The sequence below is a fragment of the Quercus lobata genome, chromosome 11, assembly GCF_001633185.2.
Source record: "Quercus lobata isolate SW786 chromosome 11, ValleyOak3.0 Primary Assembly, whole genome shotgun sequence".
NCBI lineage: Eukaryota > Viridiplantae > Streptophyta > Magnoliopsida > Fagales > Fagaceae > Quercus > Quercus lobata.
Window position 1 is genome coordinate 47,723,867 of NC_044914.1, and position 7,287 is coordinate 47,731,153.

A 7,287-nucleotide genomic window follows, 5' to 3' on the forward strand; every position below is an offset into this window, starting at 1 on the left:
TAACCACGATAATGCCCTCCTTATTTAAAGAAGAAAAGAAAAGAAAAAACCAATAAGTCAAAATTCCTTATTGATCTTGGTAATTTATTTGGCTTATTTGAATGGTTGCTGAATTTTATTAATTATTATGCTTAACTAATTTATTTGAAGTACATTGAATTTGCACAATAAGGCAAGAAGAAAATAATTACGTCAGGTGTCGTTGTATTGATGGGTCCTTTTTCGCATACAATTCTAACAAATCCCACTTAAAAAAAAATCACAATTAGCAATTGTTTTTTTTGCTAAAATCGCAATTAGCAATTATCTATAGACTATAGAGAACCTCTTTGATGTGATAGCTCGAGTATATTCTTTAAGATTGTATCTTTATGAGGTTCTTGTATGCATTGTTGAAAGAAACCATAAGGGTGACATATTCTTAATGCTTAGCCTAATAAAAAGATTTTGAATTATACAATGATTAGTGATGGGATTAGAAATTTGGAGCTTACAAAAATTTGGGATTTAGACTTTTTGGTTTTTCACCCAATAATTCATTTTCTACAAAAATTAAAAACTTAGATAGAGACGTGGCGGAAAATTTGACTTTAATTGAAATCAAATATAGAATTTAATTAGATTTGAACTCTTCGATTTTTATACTCAATAATTCACTTGGTACAAAATTAAAAATTAAATAGGATACGTGATGCAAAATTAAGAATTTAATTAAAATCTAATTGGATTTTCTCTAAACTTTGATAATTAATATATATATATATATATATATATATTATATTAAATCAGAGGCTTTCAAGATATTATTTCCTCAACAAACGCTAAAACCTGACCAGGCAAGAAATTAATTTAAAAATTATGGCCATTGGACACCCAAAAGATCACCCTGTTTATGTTAAATTAAAATAGTGAAAATAGTGATAGCGAAGAGGATGATCAGCTTTAGCAAGAAAGCAGCGGACAATTTGTAAATTAAATAAGTCAAGTTTGTGTTAGTCAACTTTTGAATCCAATTGTAAACATCACAACTTGCTTGGGTGCAATCAATCATCAGCGGCAGTCACACTTTTCTCCTTTTCCTCATTCCATGATTGCATCATGAGAATGATGTAAAATATTACTAATTGCTCTATCCGAAATATAAGTCCATTTTAAAGTCTTTTTTGGCTTGTCTATTCTTGCCCTAATATGGCCAATAAGATATATATATATATATATATATATATATTTATATATATATATTTTTTGGGTGCTTTTTTCGGTAAGTATACATTAGAATGTCGATCAATATCTTCAGGTAATATTCAAATAACTTTGATACTGGGCTCATAAAATGTTGATAAATTCCTTTAGGTAATTTTCAAATAACTTTGATACTTGGCTCTTAATATTATCTAAGAACTAAATCGTATTATCAAAGTTCTTCCAAGGGTTCCTAAAAAAATAAAAAAAAAAGGTCCTTCCAAGGGTTTATGGGCACGTTCTAAACTTTTAATTACTATTCATTAATTCTAGCTATGAGACTCCGAAATTTGTTCTATTACTACAATGGAGGTGCCTAATTAGTATTTTATATTAAGGTCTTAGGTTACAAAATTATCGTTAGAGTGGGCCACTCTAACAAAGAACTTGAGTTTAATGACATTTTTTGATATTTTTAATAGAGACCTTCAAGGTTTAAATCACATTTTTTCCAGCTATCAAAAAATATTAAAAAATAAATAAATTGAGTCACTTCAATTGCCTAGTTACAAATTTGGTCCTATCGCATGATTGGCTATTTAGCAATAATTTATATTATTAATAAAGTGATGTTAGAATAATACAAGTTTTACTACATAAATCTTACAAACTAATGTATCCATAATTATAATACAATAATTTAGATATATTTATTTATGGGAAAAAGAACTTTAGATTGGGTTCATTGAAACTATCAGAAAAAGAAGAAGATTATGTTCTTAAAAAGAAAGAGACTTTACAGATATAAATTAGGTGTAGGGCATTAAGTGTTACTAATTAATTTCTTGAAAAGAAAGAGACATTTCGGTTTATTAAGCTATACTACAGTTGCGCATTAACTCAAGAACTTAAGATTCATGGGTTCATTGAAACTACCAGAAAAAGAAGAAGATTATGTTCCTGAAAAGAAAGAGACTTTACAGATATAAATTAGGCGTTGGGCATGAAGTGTTACTAATTAATTATGGATTTTTGACTTTAATTTTTTTTTTAAAGAATACTAAGTATTTTTAAAACACACACGGAGAGAGAGAGATGATTTTTTAAAGAAATTTACAGTGGTGTACATTCAAAAAGAAATACACAGTATATATTTTAAACCCCTTTAATTCATATTCATTTTTCTTTTGACTTTAATTAATTGATGATGTCATGAGTGTCATTTCAAATTGGGTTCAATTTTTTTTTATTTTTTTTTATTATTTTTACCTTTTTACTTTGCCTCCAATTTTGATTGAAGTGCTCAACAAATCCATAAAACTACTCTTATATAGTCTTATATACCCTTGAAATGTTTTTTTTTTTTTTTGTGAAATTAATTTAATATCCTCATAATTAATATTTTAATTTACCCTTTTCCTTTTCTTACTATTTCCTCTTCACTTCCCTCCCCTTCCGTTCCGTGCAACCAAACATGGGGTTAAGGTTTATTGTTTATTTTAACGTGACTAATTAAACTAATCATTTTCCTTTCTAATGCAATATGCTATCACAGAACGTGCCAAGAAGTAGCTAACAGCACACATAAATCGTGTGTTGGAATCAAATTAGTCATATTAAGAAGTTTTTAAAAAATTAAATAAAATTTTTATAATATAAAATATTAACTAATTATTATTGAAGTGATATCAAATATAAACATGCTATTTTCAAGATGTTAACGTTGCCTTAAGTCTCAATCTATTAAAATTGTACAAATATAACCATTAGGGCATTTGAAGATGTTAACATCGCCTTAAGTCGCAATCTGTTAAGATTGTACAAATATAACCATTAAAATTGTATATATTATTCAAACTTTATTTAAAATTTGAATTTATATTGGATGAAATCTAATTTATTTATATGAGTTAAACGAGTTCGTATTATCTTAACACAAATAATGAACCAAATAATTTCGAGCTGATTGCAAATTATGTTCTTGAAAAGAAAGAGACAATTTGGTTTATTAAGCTATACTACACTTGCGCATTAAATCAAGAACTTTAGATTGGGTTCATTGAAACTATCAGAAAAAGAAGGAGATTATGTTCTTGAAAAGAAAGAGACTTTACAGATATAAATTAGGTGTTGGGCATTGAGTGTTACTAATTAATTTCTTGAAAAGAAAGAGACATATTGGTTTATTAAGCTATACTACAGTTGCGCATTAAATCAAGAACTTAAGATTGGGTTCATTGAAACTATCAGAAAAAGAAGAAGATTATGTTCTTGAAAAGAAAGAGACTTTACAGATATAAATTAGGCGTTGGGCATGAAGTGTTACTAATTAATTATGGAATTTGACTTTAATTTTTTTTTTTTTTTTTGAGAATACTAAGTATTTTTAACACACTCACACGGGAAGAGGGAGATGATTTTTTAAAGAAACTTACAGTGTTGTACATCCAAAATAGCCAAACTCTTGGATACACAGTACATATTTTAAACCTCTTTAACTCAGATTTATTTTTCTTTTGACTTTAATTAGTTGATGATGTCATGAGTGTCATTTAAGATTGGGTTCAAATTTTTTTTTTTTTGTTTTGCTCCAATTTTGATTGAAGTGCTCAACAAATCCATAAAACTACTCTTATATAGTCTTATATACCCTTGAAATGTTTTTTATTTATTTTTATTTATTTTAATTGTTTTCTTGTGAAATTAATTTAATATCCTCATAATTAATATTTTAATTTACCCTTTTCTTTTTCTTACTATTTCCTCTTCACTTCCCTCCCCTTCCGTTCCGTGCAACCAAACATGGGGTTAAGGTTAATTGTTTATTTTAACGTGACTAATTAAACTAATCATTTTCCTTTCTAATGCAATATGCTATCACAGAACGTGCCAAGAAGTAGCTAACAGCACACATAAATCGTGTGTTGGAATCAAATTAGTCATATTAAAAAGTTTTTAAAAAATTAAATAAAATTTTTATAATATAAAATGATGAACACATGGAAATCAGTAGGCTGAATGTCTCGGGCATTAATGATCTCAATGTTACTTGGAATGTCCTAAAAAGATAAACACAAAGTCCGAGGAGACTGGGGAAGACCGGTCAATAATCCTCCGATGGTAGAGTCAATATTTTTTAGAATTCCAATTTGTGTGGAAGTTTCTGAATACCTTACCCTCTTGTAGAAGAGCCCTTATATAGTGTTTGTCTGAGGCAGTTATTCCCCCTACCGTTGTGGAGTTCGGAAGATGCGGAGGTAACTTCCATAACTGCCATGGAAGTTACATTATTTGGGATCCGTTTTCTACAAACCGTTTATTGGGGGAACGGTTTGTAGTTTGATAGGAAAACAGAGGTCGTGTCGAGGAACATGTTCAGGATGCAAGGGGCTCGTCCTTACGACTTCGCTGATGGACGAGCTTATCCTTGGACGAACATGCCTTTCCATTAAACTTTTCCTTAGGATGAGCCATATGGACGAGTTTAGAAGTTGGTCTTTTTTAAAACACCATCAGTTGCCCCCTCGTCCACATGGATCATCTAAGGGAATGTGTAGCTCGGCATCTTTTCCCGAGACGTACGTATTTAATGTCCACAGTTAGATGTGCCACGTGTCATAACTTTATTGGTGATCGGTCTTGTCGATTTATTTTTTCGAGGGGTAAGCCACTTGTCATTTCCTGGTTGGTTGTGTTGTTTCAAGTGTTTAGGTCAACTGCCTATAAATAGTAGAATTCCTTCTCTACCCTTTACATTTTTGAAAATTTTCTTCTTGACATTCTTCGTCTAGAGCCTCGTCTAGAAGTCTCTCCGCGTCCATAGTCCTCTCCTGTCTAGAGCCAGGTATTCTCTTCCTTCTCGTCTTTAGGTTTTTAGCTTCCAAAAAATGTCTTAAACTGTTAGTTCTTCGTCTAGTAATAGTACAGACGAGTATTTTGACACATCCAGTGATAGTGGTTCTAGTAGTAGTAGCCATAGTGGTGAGGGGAGTTCTACGGATGAGGGATATACCTCTGGTGTCCCTGGGCTCCCTTTAGAAGTTATCTAGGATCAACTTAGGAAAGCCTCTGGCTCTCAAGCTGGCACCTCGTCTAGTGTCCCCTTGTCTAGTCCTTTAGACGAAGAGGAGACCGTCTATAGTTGCGTAGTAGGTATTCATTCTAAAACAACTAAGCAAAGGCTTACTAATCTTAGGGCATGGTACTAGATCCCGGACGAGCTTAACCCTAGGTTGCCCGTTCGTGGAGAATGGTGCTGCAATCCCCGTTTCAGAGTAGGCGTCTATGAAGCTTATTTCTTAGGGGGTCTCAGGTTGCCTTTGAATGCATTTGCTAGAGAGTTGCTGGTTAGGTTAGGTTTAGGTATATGTCAATTCAATCCTAATGCGTGAAGATTAGTTATCTCTATGCAAATTTTGTGGAGGGAAGTATTTGGAGGGGACCGTCCTCTCACTGTGGACGAGTTCCTCTTTTGTTACAAGCCTTCAGAAATAAATCAATCCCTTGGCTTTTACCAATTCACTGCTAGGGGTAAAGATTGTAGATTAATTAAGTCCCTAGCCTCGTCTGACAGGAATTGGAAGATAAAGTTTATCTTTGTCTCTAGTTTTTGGGCAGGGAACCTTGTGGAGGTTGGCAGGGATCCTTTTCCCCCTTACTCTGGGGACTTAGGAAACCTTCGTCCTGAAGGTACGACCATCTCCTCTTACATCTTTTTTTTTTTTTTTTTTTTTTTTTTTTTATAAATTTTTTTTAACTTATTATTATTATTATTATTTTGTTTCTAACTCTTGTTTACCATTTACTTTATAGGTGTTAAATGACCGTCCTTAAGCAAATTTCATCGTGACTACGTCCACAGGGCTCATCTTTTCGCCGATAGGGATTTTCATTCTTTGGTTACCCTACGACGTCTTGCCAAGTGGGGACTTGGTCCTGAACCATCAGATGAGGCTATTGCTCACGAGGTCACAGTATGAAGAAGTAGGTTTTCATTTAACGGTCATTTGAACATCCTGTCATATTTCCTGATCTATTTATAATTCGTCACTCATTGTTATTGTTTTTTGCCTTTAGGAATGTCAACAATGAAATAAAACAAGGAGAAAGAAGTTGTAGGTGAAGAGAATTGTCCTGAGACTCAGTCTTAAGTTCGTCCGTTGGCTGGGGACAAAAAGAGTTCTTTGTCTAAAAATCTAGATTTGGGAAATCTCCCTAACCGACGAGGCAAAAAGGCCAAGCATGGGTCGTCCTAAATAGTCAAGCCCAACCTTCCTGTGTCTCAACCGCCCATTAAAATATATGACGTGGACTCATCCACTCCAATTGAGACCACTTTGTCCAAGTCTCCTCCGCCCAAGATGACTGTGCCTGCCACATCCCAGCCTTCTTAACGAGTCCCTTCAAATATTATTGAAAATAAAGACCTGGCTTGAGAGCGTTTTCAAAAAGTTGTTTCAGACGAGGACATAAATACTTGCTATAACATGTCCTTAAAGGATTTTGAACATTGGTGTTCATGATCTTTTTAAGGTAAGTAATCACATTTTTTCCTCGTCTTTGCTAAAAGATATATTTATATATATTTTCATTTAACTTTCATTTTTTTTTTAGGCTATGTCAAAATTTATTGCAGCGTCTAGGCAGGCCACAGGATTGGACAAGACGAGGGCCTTGTTAGAGACGAGGATTCAAGAGGTGAAAGAAGAATCTAAGAAGTGGGTTGGGGTAGCTGCCAAGGCTAAGGAGAAGACAACAAAGCTACAAAACTTGGTTGAGGAGTTAAAAACTGATGTAGTGGAAAAAGATACTCGTCTTGATCATCTACAGAAAAAGACCAACGAGCTGAGTACTCTTCTTTCCAAGGCTAAAGAAGATGCAGTGACTGAGTTCAAGGCGTCCAAGCAATACATTGATCTTCTGGATGGCAATTATGCAGCAGGGTTTGAGGATTTTAGAATGGATGCTATGGAAAACTTCCCTGAAGTGGACTTTAGCTCCATTAAACTCAACCTGGCTGCTGCTACCAGTTCTCTTCTTCAAACTAGCTTTGAGGACGTCAATGTGGAAGACGACGCTACTACTCAGCCATCTCAAGACAACCCC